Source organism: Thunnus albacares, chromosome 7 (genome assembly GCF_914725855.1).
Source record: "Thunnus albacares chromosome 7, fThuAlb1.1, whole genome shotgun sequence".
Classification (NCBI taxonomy): domain Eukaryota; kingdom Metazoa; phylum Chordata; class Actinopteri; order Scombriformes; family Scombridae; genus Thunnus; species Thunnus albacares.
The window spans coordinates 24,580,386-24,595,628 of NC_058112.1; the positions used below are offsets into that span (position 1 = coordinate 24,580,386).

Genomic DNA, 15,243 nt, shown 5'->3' on the forward strand with positions numbered 1-15,243 from the left:
AGTTGTGTTTCACTTGCTTGTTGCCTCTTTTCTCACACTCTCAATCCGATCAGTTACAAGGGAAGAAAACTGCTGAAAACTTATCATTCACCTTAATTTCAGAATAATACACATTTACCAAAGCCAACCAGCTTTAGTCTGAGATTGCTTAAAATCTTTGGACAGGGTTCACAGAGGTCATTCTGGCAAAAAGCAACCAGCCTGTCCTAACAAGAAAAACAACAGTATAGGTCTAAAATTCAGGCCGTCAAAAATGACCTATAGTTACATTTATGCTATCTAGCGACCATAGTAATTATGACCCGGGGCAGTTTCCGATGATGTCAGTATAAGGTGACTTGATAAGATGATATTTTGCCTTATTAGGATGGAGGCGGATTGGATGGATGTCTAGATAGTTAGGTGGCCAAAAGTAGTAAAAAGTGGACTTCGCTGCAGGAGACCACTGTTCACTTTCTGTTTCCAACCGTGAATGTCATGTTTCTAACCACGAGATGGGACATCTTTTTAAAAACCGTAACGTTGTGGTGTTTACTGTTGCCATGATGACAAAGGTACTGTAACTTTGAGGAAGTATAAACCACGTTTCAAGTGATCATTTTAACCTAAACCATGATCTTTCACTAACCATAACCAAGTGCCTAAACCTAACCAGACCTTAATTACAGCATGGTCACATCATAAAACATCATTTTTTAACAGTGATTTGTAACAGTTTTGAAGCGACATATTATGCATATCATGGGTCATTCAGATAATGCTCCTATGGGTTGTTCGAGAGTGCAGGTTCAATCGACCCATGTGGTCTGGTCCCCATTCATCCTATAGAGAGCGCTGAAAACAATCATACACTATATGTCATTTTGGGAGTCATTGGAAATAGACCTATTCTGTTGTTTTGGTATGAGGACGTGTTGAAGGCAGCCTATGAAAAATGAACACAGCTCTTCACAATCATTGGTAATAACTCAACTCCTTTGGCGCTGGTCTCATCAGATGCCCTCAGTGTGACCTATGCATCCAAACCCGCTATCTTCAACACATCTGTGTCTAGTTAAATGAAGGTTGTATTTTAGGCCTATTATAGTCAAGGAGACAACGCAGCCTGACTGCTAGTTTGACCACTCACCCCTATCTGACTTGCACATGTGGTCAGTCACTATGGCAATGTGCTGAAAAGACTGCTTCCTGAGACTTTGTTGTGTTTGGGGCTTGGCAGGGCATTGTAACCTAGATATTATTTTTAGTCCGTCAGCGAAGGCCCAGTGTGTGTTGACTTAGGATGTGAGCTGACACACACACACACACACACACACACACACATGTACACACAACCCTATGAGTACACAAATTTAAAGACCTACAGAACCAGCCAATAACAGGCATTTTAAACTTTGCAATATACTTCTGAAAAATCATCTATTGACATTTTGCATCTCTGAAGGCCCAGACATCTGTCAGCCAATCTCAGGTCATTGAAGTCATCATCAGCAGTGATGGTATGTGAAAAGCTCTCTGTTTCTCTGCTCGTCAGCTGTGTTGTCCCACACCCATCTGCGGCCTTTTATTGCTTTTCTCTCTCTCTCTCTCTCTTTCTTTCTCTCTGTCTCTCTCTTTGCCTGTGGCAGGCAGTAATAAAGGTCTGACAGGCAGAGCGTGAAGGTCATGGTTATTAGATGGTAAAGGCGAGAGCCACAGCTGGGCTGGGCAGGCCTCCTCTCTGGCAAAAGTGATGAGTTGTGTGTGTTGGGGAAGGGGCGGGGGGGTGGCTCTGATTTGACACAAAGTTTTTTTTCTTTTCCTATGGCCACCTGGTTTGGTGAGCGAAAGGCCCCAGGGTCTTTTGATAAAGTGGAGGTGTGAGTGAGAAGAAGGGGTGGTGATTATGAGCAAGCCAACAAGTTGAAATACTGTCCAAGTGTGGTGTGTGTGTATATGTGTGTGTTTGTGTGTGTTAGTGTGTGTGAGCTCGTCTGACAGCCCCAGAGGCGATCACACCTGCTGCTTCTCCAGCTCTATTTGAGCTTCTGTGCCCAAGGTTGCAAGAGCTCAGCTGTGACACATGTAGACACACACACACACACACACACACACACACACACACACACACACACACAGAGTTCAATCCCTTTTTGATTAATGGCAGCTTTTTTAAACCTTTAGTAGCTCAGATAACTAGAACTAAAATTGGGAACTCAGGCAAAGTCCAGTTGAAATCAGTGTCTGCCAAAATGGAAAAATTGTGAGGCGGGGCATCTACATGCAAGAACCAATTGAAATCAACGTCCTCTGGCACACACAGAAATAAACACATTCATACAAATTGAATAACTGTCATAATATATGAGAACAGCTCATAACTATCATTGTTCACTCCAAACTATGTTGGCACTGTTTAGAAAGAAAATACTCTTAATGACAAAATATAGTGGTACCATTTTATTTAAGTTATCCTTTCCAGGATAAGGTATATAGTTTATTGATCTAATTATAGGATGCTAATAGCCCAAGTGGACATCAAATCATATTTCACAAAACACTCCTTCTTAAAATGACCAAAAAATAGACTAAATTTAAGAGCAGTTTGTGGACTATGATAACACCAACAGCTGAATAAAACCTTTGGCTTTAATATATTTGCATGATGGACTCTTTGGGTACAGATGATATTACCTTGAATTTGAGTAGGCAAAGTCTGCACATTGTGAATTTTCTTGAGGACGGAAGTCTGCAAGCGCTCTTTGCTTTCTTATCAAGGATCATCACCAAGCCCTTCTGCTTCTTCATCTGACACTTTTGGCAGAAGGATTCACAGTGTTCTTTAACCTGGCTCTCATCGCTGCCGGATGCTTTTACTGACTGATTTAAGAATTAAATCACAATTCTGCAGAGACACCTATTTAACCGTGCAAGTGCCTTAAATAAATGCCTAAAATGTAAAGTTTCTGTATCATTGTATGGACACCCCTTCTCATTCACTTGAATGGGAAAATGTGTCTAAACTTTTGACCGTACTGTATATGAATATGGCTGGAGAATAGTGTTTGAGCTGGGGTAATTTCTCACAATGTGCACAGTTTGTGCTCTTGGATGCAAAGTGGCATAAACTTTTAATGTTATTGATGAGGACATGCCTGTTAATAAAACATTTTACTTTGGATGTGATTAGGCTTAAGCAGTCAACGCAGGAATATAAAACCTCTGTTTTAAAAATTAGTAAAATAGCAGGTTATAACTCTGCTTTAAAAACCTAAAACCTCTGTTTTCAGGTTTTTTGGAAAAGACTTTCTTGTTGATTTATCACAAAGCAAAACAATAGCTATAACTTGATACCCATATAAGTGGTCGTCACTTGGGGGGGGAAAGCACAGAGAATCGAGCAGAAATGTAATAAGTATAGATGGTTTGTCTTATGTCCTCTTTATATCAAAAATATTGTCTTTGGGTGACATCCAACTTTTCTCATAGCCACTGCCAGAATCTGACTCTTCCAAACCTCAAGTATTCTCAAGTGGGCTTAATGCTGTTTTGGAAAAATGATGCAGAGAGAGAGAGAGAGAGAGAAAGAGAGAGAGAGAGAGAGAGCGAGAGAGAGAGCAAAGTAGAGTAGCACCACATTCTAGTGATGCATTCAGCAGAGACTGAATCAGCCTGCTTTTCTCTAGCCTGTACACAAATCTCATCCTCAAAAAACCTATCATTTCCCAAAGCGTTCTAGGATGAACTCCTCTCCAACCTCATTTGCATTGATATGAAATTTGGACAAAAATCCGATAAAGAGGGGACACCCTCGGGTGATTATGGGGTCACTAGCCAACCATAAAGGAGAATCCCTACAAGCCGCCGCCACCACAGCCAAGAAAAGAAGCACTGCGTCGGTCGAAAACAGGACTCAGACTAGGGCTCATTGTGTCTGCTATCTGTTGCTACACAATGAGCTGTCTCATTCTTTGGTATGGGTGTCAGGAGTTCAGCCTTTATCGCCACGACCTGCGTTTGACCTCACGGGAGGGTAGAGATGCAGCTGAAGAGGCCTTGTCAATGCTGTGGAGACAGAAACACACACCCCTGGGTGCTTCTATTAGGCTCATCACTCAGGAGCTAGGAAAACAACAGACACACACACTCACACATACAACACACACACACCTACATGCTCATACACTTCACAGTTTTTGAGGATATTATGAAAACACATATCTAAAAAATGTCAACCACCCCTCTGCTTATGGCCTATGATAGGCAGATAGAGAGTTTAAATAAACACCGACAGCTACGTACAGTACATAGTGATGTGCATGTGTGATCATGGGCCTCTGACAACAACGTTGCAGCTGGAGAGCAGGTTGAACTGGATGATACTGAAGTCCAAGGTCAAATGGCAGTCATCTGAGTAGACAAACATCTGCTCAAATGCACACATGGTGCATACAGTTGTGCAGGGATTATATTATTTTATGTTAGGTCTAGGTGGTAATTCAATATTTTTGTTTATTGACTTTCAGTGGAATAATAACGTGAATACATGATCTTATGTTAGATTTGTAGAAAATTTTTGTTGTGCGAAACAATAATTCTAACCAATCTGTAATTAAAAACAAGAAAAATATGAACATATGAAGACTTTGGTTCTATTGTGACTTGCTGCATTAGCCTTGTCACGATATGTCATGATTTGCATCCATCGGTAAGGACTGAGTATCATTTAAATTTTGTCTATACTAGTGTTGATACAATAACCTTAGGTTTGTTACCCATATCAAAATGACAAAAGAGGAAGTCACACTTCTGAAGTGTCTAATGGTAAATGTCTAAGTGCAAGCAGCTGTAAAAGAACTAATAATATTAGTCTCATAATAATAATTAACAGTTTTGATTTAAAGCTGCAATAGTGCATAGTTTTGGTTTTCTTCTTTAAGTACTGCAATTCTACAAGTGTTGCGATTCGATATTATGATTTAATAAGATTTTTGTTTAGTTTTTTAACACTAGACCATGCGAAAAAGTTGAATCATACACTTCTAGAGACTATGTATATCATGAGTCATATTTCCAAAAGCAATGCACATCACATGTCAGTCAGTCTTTCTGAGTTTTATTTCAGCAGCATCATTGCTATAAACCCCTTGGATCTGTCTTAAAGCCCTGCTAACGGAAAAATTTGTCATTAAGAATACCACTTGAGAGGTCAGTAGGATATAGGCCAATACAGAAGTCTTCTACCTGTTAGTTAAATAAAGTATCATTGTAATAAAGTTAAATAAACTACCGTTACTATAAAGTCTTGGAGGTTTGCATCTAAAAATAAAAAGAATCACAGGGCAGCCTGGTGCGGTGTTGGTGCTGAGAGCTGAGGCGAGAGTGGCCGGTGCTGGTGAATGGTGCAAACCTCCAAAATGTCCTGAAACTGCATTCGCGGACCTCGGTGGACACCCATCCTGTGGTGCACTGTGGCCGGTGGACTGTGCGACTCCTTGGTGCAGCAGCAGCAGCAGCAGTCATGGGAAAAGAGATCTGACAAGGAAGAAAGAAAAGGGCAAAACAGGATCCCTGAGCTGCCAGACGGCCTCCTCGCCTCTAAAACGACTGACAGCTGCTTTCCGTTAATTTATCTCCAGCAGGAGGAGACAGTAAAGAAGAGAGCAAGTGAGAGAGAGAGAGAGATTGGTGTGTTGTGCTAATTCTTGTCTCCTTGGTGGTCTGATAAACAGTAAATTCATCAAATTCAGTGCCCCATATCACTATTTACAAGCTACACATAATATAGCATCTATGCTTTACTCAAACTGTTAACTCTTAGTCCTTCAGAATAAACGTTTCCCATTACTTAATACCAGACACCCACTGAACATATAGTTAGTTATTAGCAGGCTGGCTAGCGCTTTAATGCTATGCAGGGCGTGTCTTGCCAAGGAAAGCAGTGGGATCCATAGTAACACGTGAACTTGAAGCTTCCGGTCTTTAGAAACTCGGACAACAACAACAGTTAACAGTTAGCTGTTAGCAGTTAGCAGTTAGTGGAAATTTAAACCGTTACTGGTCAGCGGCACTCTTAAACGTGAGGATTTACTCACTGTGAGTGGGAAACCGCTTTCCAGTTCATGTGCTAGTGCAAACAGGCTAACCGGCTAGCTTCTGGACTAACAGTTAACTGTTAGCTGTTATTATTTGTTGCATAGCTCAGTGTTAATTATAAATTAAATACTAAAGTGAATCAATTTTTTATCCCACCCCTAATATAAAGTGTTTTTCTTCCATAGGCAAGAACCCCGCCACACCCAGGTCACAAACACACACACATACACACACACACACAAGTCCTCTGCGAGGGAAACACTCTTGTTTGATTTCCACTGGTTTTGGAACAGATTAAACTCCAGCGCTTGGGTCTCGGGTCAGCACCGACGCTCACACTGTACAAACATTCCACATCCGTCTGAGGGCGGGGCGGACCTGCTGTCAGTCAGAGAGTGTGGAAAACATTTACAGTCACATCATTTGAGCGCACAGCAGGAGCTTATGGATATACACATGTCAGCTTCACTCTCTTTCTCTCTCACACACACACACACACTCACACACACACACACATATATATATATGAATGGCGTCTTGATTTTAAGAAAACATGATTTTGGTGTCAATGGTGGTATTGTCATCACCTAACATGTAAACTAATTAGCCTGCTTTTGTGATCATGTAGGTCAGTACTCAGTATATTGTTTGATCTTCAGTGAGCTGTTCCACTGCTTTGATCAGCTCCTGTCCAGACCTGTCAGGAGAAGGTTATCCAGATGGAGATGAACTGTACCCATCAGCCACTGACATCAACAGGTGGCTGTTTGTAGCTGTTTCAGTTTCACACTTCATATCTCTTCAGTCTCTATGTTTATATGTTAAAATCTCCTGTTAGCTCCCTGGGCTCAAATTTTTTGGCATTTGTTACTGCACTCACTTTTTTTTGTATTTTTTATCTTTTAATTTTCATGTTTTCTTCATTGTGTTGTATATTTTAGTTATTCCTGTATGCTGCACAGTCACATTTGGCTATCATTGTTTTATTATGGTGTTATCTTGTTTTTTTCTTGTTTCTCTTTGTCATCTTTTTTATCTTTTTATTCTTAATCTGTCCTTTGTCTCTTTTTCGTCCCTCTTTCACCTCATTTTACACAACATGCAAGACAGACAGCTGTGTTTTGGATGTGGTTGTGTGTTGGTTTCAGTTTGTGTGTGCACATCTCACTGTTCATTCTTTGGTGGGCATACCCTCATAATCTGTGTTGTTTGCTGTGTTTATGTATTGTTCTACATTTGTGTGTTTGTGTGTATGTGTGTGTGTGTGTGTGTGTGTGTGTGTACAGTATGTATGTCACCCAGCTGTGGAGATAAGCAGGTTACAGCACCTTTGCAGACTTCTCTTGCACAGGAAGTGGATAAGTGGTAGGGCTGAGTACCAGCATCAAAAACAATCCGCCACATGAAACGACCTTTGTTCTGTCAGTTGTAGCTTTCATCTGTCAGCATTTCTAGATGTTATAGAAATGGCTTTGCTTTTTATCGTGATGCCTTTCTGAAACCAAACATCTGAAATCTAATCTTTTCATTTGTTGGAACCCAGATTCATTAAACCAAGTAGTACAAGTTGCAAATGATCTTTTTTGAAAATCTTTTTTACCTGTTTTAGGGGATTTTCTTGAGATTTTTTGTGTGTCCTCTCATTTGTGCTTTGGTTCACTGTAAGTGTGCCTTGATATGTCTTGACTTGACAATAATATTGTCTTCATTGCATTCCCTGTTGACACAACAGCCGTGCAGCTCTCCATCACACTCCAACTCTTGTCTTTTAGTGTAAAGTCGGGAGAGGAAAACCAACACACAGTCCTAACTCTGCCAACCCACTCCCCTCCTCTCGTTTCAGCGTCGCTAGGCAGCCCTCTTTTTTCTGCACCCTCTTTCTCTTCCTCCTTTCGTGCATCTGAAAGGGGTCAATGCCTCTGCATGATGGAACCACAGGGCTAAAAGTCTTTGGGCCAGACACTGGAGGAGTCCACTACTAATTGCTCTCAGCGAATCCCCAACTATTGTCCCCCACTGGGTTTCAATTTGAATTTGAATGGAGGTAGCTAGCTGGTGCTGAGAGTGTAAGGTACACAAATGACTGTCACTGGGAATGGATAGCAGCGCTACAGGGATTGTGAACTTGTCCCCTAAATAAGCACTGTTGGCTTTTTGGCTCTGCATAAGTTACGGTGTGTTTGCACTAGCATAAGCGCCATATTGATGTACGCTTGGCTGAAGTAGTATTGGGATTGAATGGGAGATGTTTTGGGGTGGACATTTTGTCAAGAGGATTTCTTTTTGGCTTTGACCATTAGGCACTAGGTTGTTCCTAGTGCCTCACCCTTTGGAACATCACAGCACATCATCAGAGACATCATTAGATCTTGGCATAAAGGAGTTTGAGAAAAAAATCAATTAGTAGCTGAAAGCTTTTCCACTTGATCTTCATACTTTTTTATTATATTTGCCTTTCTCTTCACCTGTGTCTACTAGGACGCTATTAGACCACTTCAAGTTGCCCCTCAAGTGTAAAGGCAAAGTCAATATTTCCAAAAGAAAGATGGAAAGACAGTGAGCGAGACTGGCCAAGTCTGCTCCGACAGACAGACAGACAGCTGAACAAATTGCCAGACCTCCCCCTCCCTGCAGTTCACTTGTTCCTTCTCTATAGAAGCGAGGGTCCTGGTCCGTGTCCCCCTCTTCTCCTGCCCCACTAGTGGTTAATTGAGCCCCTGCCAGGCCTCGCCCTTTTATTGCCTCCATTTGTCAAAGCCTGCAGGCCTGAATGGTGCCAGAGACCTTATACAAATGAAGAGCCTCCTCGCCTCTCCATCTCTCTCCATCCCTTTATCGCTCTCTCCATCCCCAAGAGCAAACAGGTCTGGCCCAGGGCAGCTCAGGGCAAACACTGGCTCAACAAAGGCGGTGGCTCTGTCAGGGGGTGTGGGCAGGTGGCTGATGTTCTTTGACACCTCCAAGGTCAGTGGCACTAAATCTCACTTTGGCAAATGTGATGAGCACACCTTGTAGCATCAACATCTTATACCCAAAAGTGACCCAAAATTATGGGGATTACTCGAGAGCTGGTAGACCTCTAAGCGGGGGACAGGTGTACAGTGGGAGGTATTGTGTGGCGCCAGAGTCTGTCCAGTGTGAGGCTGTCATCAGCACATGTGCTGCTGCCATCCCGTGGCCTGCATACTGCAGATAAGAGCAGCCATTCAGCCAAGCAGCTAGCCATTCACTATAGTCATCTTTGTTTGCCTCAGCCAGAGACAGACCTGTAACGTACAGAGAAAGACATGGGAGGGGGCAGGAGCTCTTACAGGAAGAATGACAGAATGAAGGAAACACCAAATGAAACAAAGAGAGCCGGTGCAGTGCCATATGGAATCAAAGCACACAGGAGACTGTTTGTCTGTGCTGCGTGTGTCTGCTGCCACACGTACCATATCACATTAACGCAAAATTAGAATTAGAATTGAAGTCAGTCCAGGGTTTCATATGGCCAGTTCTTTGTGTATTTTCTCCATGTCATAGACACAGTTACTGTCTACAGTAAAGGGCCTTGACCTGAATCCTAATCTTCTAGTGTGATGATAAAAGGTAAGATCAACAAAGTACCAACAAATTTTGTGTTTTAAGAGGTTCTTCAGGCTTTGGTAAAACTCCATGGCTTATGTTAAAGGTGTCATCTAATGGGCAGCACAGCTTTCAAACTCAGAAAACTGAAATATTCATCTTGTTTGCTTACAAAAAGTTGAAGAAAACATTATTTAAAGGACCAGTGTGTGAGATTTAGTGGCATCCAGTGAACGGAATTCGCAGAAATGGAATAAAATATTCATAAGTATGTTTTAATTAGTGTATAATCCCATGAAAATAAGAATCGTTGTGTTTTTGTTACCTTAGAATGAGCCCTTTATATCTACATAGGGAGCGGGTCCTCTTCCATGTTGCACTGCCATATTTCTACAGTAGCCCAGAATGGACAAACCAAACACTGGCTCTAGAGAGGGCCTTTCACGTGTTTTGCGAGTTTCATGACCAGTGTAGGTTCTCTTACATGCTTTGAAGGGGAAGGTGAGAGCGAGGAGTATTTAGTTGGTTGCAGTTTGCAACCTCACAGCTAGATGCCACTAAATCTTACACACTGGTCCCTTAAAATGAATGGCTAGTGACACTGTAGAAAAGGGACAAAACCAAAATGTATGGTGTAATGGAGGAATTAGATATTCAGGGCTACTCAATAACACAGATGTGGTTACTTTTGTGCATTCATGTAGGGCCTGTCAAAACAATGAATGTCACATTAGTGCAAACGCTGATGTATGTGTTATAAACTCTTTCATAATCCACATATCTTTATTTAGCTTGTATAGTATTAAATAGGAAACAGATGGATGGCACATAGTATGTTATGTTCTTGTCCAATCATAAAAAAATGTATGAAAAAGTTGTGTGTTTAAGCTGCTGCTGATAGTACTACATTAGCAACCAAGCCTAGCTCATGATATAGACTACTTTTCCCGGGAACCATCAAGTAGAGATTACTGGTAAAATTATGCTTAAGGGCAACTGAAACTGAGTCACTATGATGCAGTGTCACTGTGACTGGAGTTTTATGACTGGAGTTTGCTCAGGTCAGTGCAGAGGGAGTGCCATTCTTTTTTGATAATGGGGGCCTCTAAACTGTCTTCAAAGATATCTATTAAGTGGATTGTTGTTCATGTAGTGTTGTAATAATTGAAGCCATTTTAGCCAATAGTTTCTATATTTAAAAGATGAATGCTTAATATGCAAGATTGACCTCATACCCATAGTAATGATGGTAAGATGTGTTCTTAATTTTATTAAGATCCCTTTATTTTGCTGTAGGGCCCAATAGCAATTACAGATTTCCAAATTTTCTTTGAAATTTTCTTTCAAAGTCAACAAAGTGGAATCAAGGATGAGTTAAAACATCAGCAATGAGCTGTGAGATATTCACTGGAAATGATGTAGTAGTTTAGCCGGTACAATGGTGTTGAAACAGGAACAAACTGTGCGGACATTAAAGCGAGTGTCATCTGGTTTTCAACTTACCACACTCTAGATTTAAGTTCATCCTCTCATGCATCGCATCATTGATGTTTGTTTTCCTAGATGGCCTGAGACATTGCGTCATATGAGCCTGTCTTTTCCATGGGTGATTCACCCTCAATGCTTTTGAAGTTCAAGTTCATCACCAGAATCCTGAGTTCATGTCCAAGTGCACAAAACATCATGATGTTCTTGCGGTTGTAAAACTCTCAGAGCATTTAAATGAGACAAGTGTGAGATACATTTGTATGTGTGGGGGTGGTTGTGTGGTTAACAGACTAACAACAGATTCTTAAGAAGTCTAAAAATGTATCAAGAATTGAGAAGTTGATAGACAGAATGTCTTTTACAGTAACTAGACGTGATAGATAGAATAGTGTATTAAAGTATTAGTACAATATGCATAACATGTTTTTGTCATCATGTGTGCTCTAGTAGACAAAATTAGGTTTCACATGGCTAAACAGTTTCTTGTTGTCCTTTTTTCATATGGCCTCTTTATAGTTTTTGAACTTTTGGTATTGTCATTTGATGACAAAAAGGAAACGTGTTTAGTCAACTTTGTTTCCTAGTTTGTTATTTAATATCATGGAGTCATAAATTCATCCACAGATCTGCAAACATACATGTTATATTTATATATGTATGTTAAACTGAATTTGACTGCATGTGTTTCTGATATATATTTGTATTCATGTGTGTATGTGTCTGCTCCACCCGCCAGGGTGCCATGCCCCTGTGCAGAGGTCTTTGTTGTGAGCGCAGAGCCATGAGTCAGGCCTGTGGGAACAAGCCCAGCTTCTCTCCTCTCTCTCCCACGCTTTCACACTCATCCCATCCTGTGTACCTCTTCCTCACCCCCGGTGATGGGGAGGTGGTGCGTAGTGAACACTGCTGTGGAAAAACTCACACACACATGTGTAAGGGTCGTCAGACCCTGAGAAAAAGGATGTGCGTGTGATTGTATAGAAGTGGGGTCTAAAAGTCTGAGACCACTATTCCTATCCACTTGAATGGGTGACTTTTTTGCTATTGACTCATGGTGTTATTTTTTGCTGCTGTTGTTTATTAGCGACCCTGTCTAACATGGCTGTTAATAGATATGAAGTAGATTGATATGTGGTTGAAAACAGATTCCAGATAGATAAGAGGGGCTAACTGGAAAAGACACAAAGAAAGTCATAAGCAGCTCACATTATCTCTTTCTCATGTGAAGTGTAAATGACCAAAAATGCCAAATATATTATGCTGACGACCACAAAGATGGATGTGTTCACGATTTTGCAAGTTCTGAGATGACCTTACAGTATCTATTGCCTTTTCTATAACTTTCTCATGCCTCGTGTCACAAAATCATTATCATATCACAAATACAGAATACAGATCACACCTATAATGATGTGCGTCTTTGATGTCTCCTGCTTTAGTCATTCACTGACTGAAAGACCATCTTGTTTTGTTTTTACACTTTGCAATTAATAGACCAGCATTCAACTCAAAGTGAAAAGTTTAAGTCCAACGACCAAATTTTCCATAACTCAAAGCATCTGAACTAGTGTGGTACTCCGGCTCCCATGAAGCCTTTCCAGTGTCGTATTTTTCTCCTAGTCTCAATCTGGCAGTACCCAGTGATCCCCATCCAGTGGGTGCCATCTGGCTGGCTGTGCCCCAATCAAAGAGCTCATTCTGGGGGTTAACTCAGCAGCAGCAGAGAGACGGGGGAGGGTGGAGGGCAGAACCAGGCAGCCAGACCAGACCCAGGCCAGGGGGCTTTGAAGCCCCTCACCCTAGCCCACAGACAGGGGGTCTGGGCCAACCAGCCAGAGCCAGAGAGAGGGAGAGAAGGGCCTTTATCAGCAAGCCTGAGCACAATTGTGGTGTGCAGTGTGGGAGTTGGGGGAGTTAACTCTTTGTATAGATGAATGGATGAATAGAAGAGGAGGGCTGAAACACTAGCATCTCCCCCTCCTCACTAAACCACCCCCCCCATGCTGGATCTCTGTATGTTTTAGGTCGGCCATCTCGGGGCCCCCGGGCCCCTCTCCATGGACAGACCGACAGATACCATCAATTACCAAGGCCAGCCCCTGGCCACCATATGGCCGGTGGCTGTATAGGAAAGGAGCCTGTTCACTTCACAGCACCAGCCCTGCATATGCTGCAAGCCAACGAGCAGAGATGCTGTGCAAATGGTGTGTGTTTTTGTACGTGTGTGTGCTATGAGCAGCACCGTTATAGGTTTGGCTTGTGTTACAGGGCGGCCCAAGTGTCAAGGGGTCAGGATAGAGTTACAGGATTGAGTTATACCTGTGTGTGTTTGTGCGCTCTTGTATGTCTATCTTTGTTAGGACCAGTTTGAGTTTTAGAGCTTGAGAGTGAGGACATTTGTAGAAAGTGAAGCAAATCCTCAATTCAGACTTGATTTTAGGGTTATGGTTCAAATTTGGTTTAGGATTAATTTAGAGTAAGGGTTTGGGTCAGGGGTGTAGTTGTGATGGTTCGGTGTATGTCACTTCAGTCATTCCTCCTGTTCATACTGACTATGAAGTTATCACTTTCTAGTGTGACTCTACAGTATGAAATGAGGGACAAAATCAGACAGTCCTCATTCAGTGCAAAAATACATTCTGATGTTCATTAGCAGCCAATATGAGGCTTCAGCAATTGTAGCAGTTTAGTTCTCATTGTGGTCCTTGTGCCAAACCAAGCATCATATCCAATTTATGTGTACATACTCATGCCAGTTGCGATCTCATCCTTGTGGGAGTCGCCATTGCTCTCTGACACTGTAAAGGCCGCCATGGACAGATCTATAGCAAACACTTGGAAAGGACGATCTTGAAGTTGAAGAAAACAGGAAAAACAGCATGTGATGTCTGTGAAAACCTTCACAATGGCTTTAAGTCACCATTGCACACTGTGTGCGTGTTTTTTTTCTTTTACTAATTTTTTTTTTCCTTTTAGGACCAAATTTCCTTTTTTTGTTTACCTGAACAGTTTTCCTTGTTTAGGCACTGTGTTCTGGTAGTCTCATACAGGTTTGTTGAGACTGCCTCAACAAAGATTCCCACTGGATTTGGCTAACTCAGACTGTTGCAGTGTCTCATTAGGTTCGACTGAAAGAGTACATTTTTGCACATAACAAGGACTGTGGATTTTGTTCCCTGTGTAAACAGTGAAGTAACAATGACTCTCAATAACTTCAACATATATATGACATGTGAGCATTGTGCTAAGACAGACTTGACACTCATTCATATTGATATACTCGATTCATATTTCAGCTGCCCAAGCCCCTACAGCATAGCCTCATCTGATAGCCAATCCATGCACATGATCAGACACCTGTGAAGCAGACACTGAGAATTAGGGCATGTTTTTGTGAAATAAAAGCACATGCATTACAGGAGTGACAGTCAAGCTGTCTTTCTGCTCTGCACTCCCAACTTCTTGAAAGGGACAAATCTTCCCAAATGCATTGTAATTTAATTAGACGTGTCTGTTTGAAATCAAACTGCAAGTGGAAAAGAAATCCTACTCTTGTTGGGCCGCCTCCACTCACTACATGATCATTAACAAAAAACACATTGCCTTATGGTTGGGGGAGGGAGGGAGGTTAAGCGAAAGAGAGGGAGAGAGAGAGAGCGAGAGGGAGAGAGAGAGAGAGAGAGAGAGAGAGAGGGAGAGAGAGAGACAGAGAGAGAGACAGAGAGAGAGAGAGATGTTTCTGTTTGATATATAATGTGAGAAAGAGCCAACAGCAAAACAAGGAAACATCTGGGTGATTAATCTTTTGGAAGGGAGGAAAACAGGGAGGCAAATAGTACCAGCCAGAATAGGCACACATACTCTCAACCATGAACACACACGCTCACATGCACACACAAACAGCTGGGAGCCAGAGATAGTGATCCATGTGAGTCAGTATCCTCATTAATATTATATCAAAGTCTCTTTGATTGAGGTTCTGGTTGCATTAGTTAGTAAAAAATTAAAGGGACCTGTTTGTTACTCAATAACTAATCTCCACCATATAATCAAGTCTCTTTTAATAGTAGGTTTTAGTCTTCAATTCCCAAGAAAGTGTTGTTTTTCACTTTT

The 15,243-nt window shown here is 41.7% G+C and overlaps 1 protein-coding gene across 3 annotated transcripts in view; it reads left to right on the forward strand.

Annotated features, from left to right (window-relative positions):
* kcnq1.2 (potassium voltage-gated channel, KQT-like subfamily, member 1.2) overlaps positions 1-15,243 on the forward strand; it is a 183,844-nt gene that overhangs the window by 63,497 nt on the left and 105,104 nt on the right. The gene's annotated exons all lie outside the window — the stretch shown is intronic.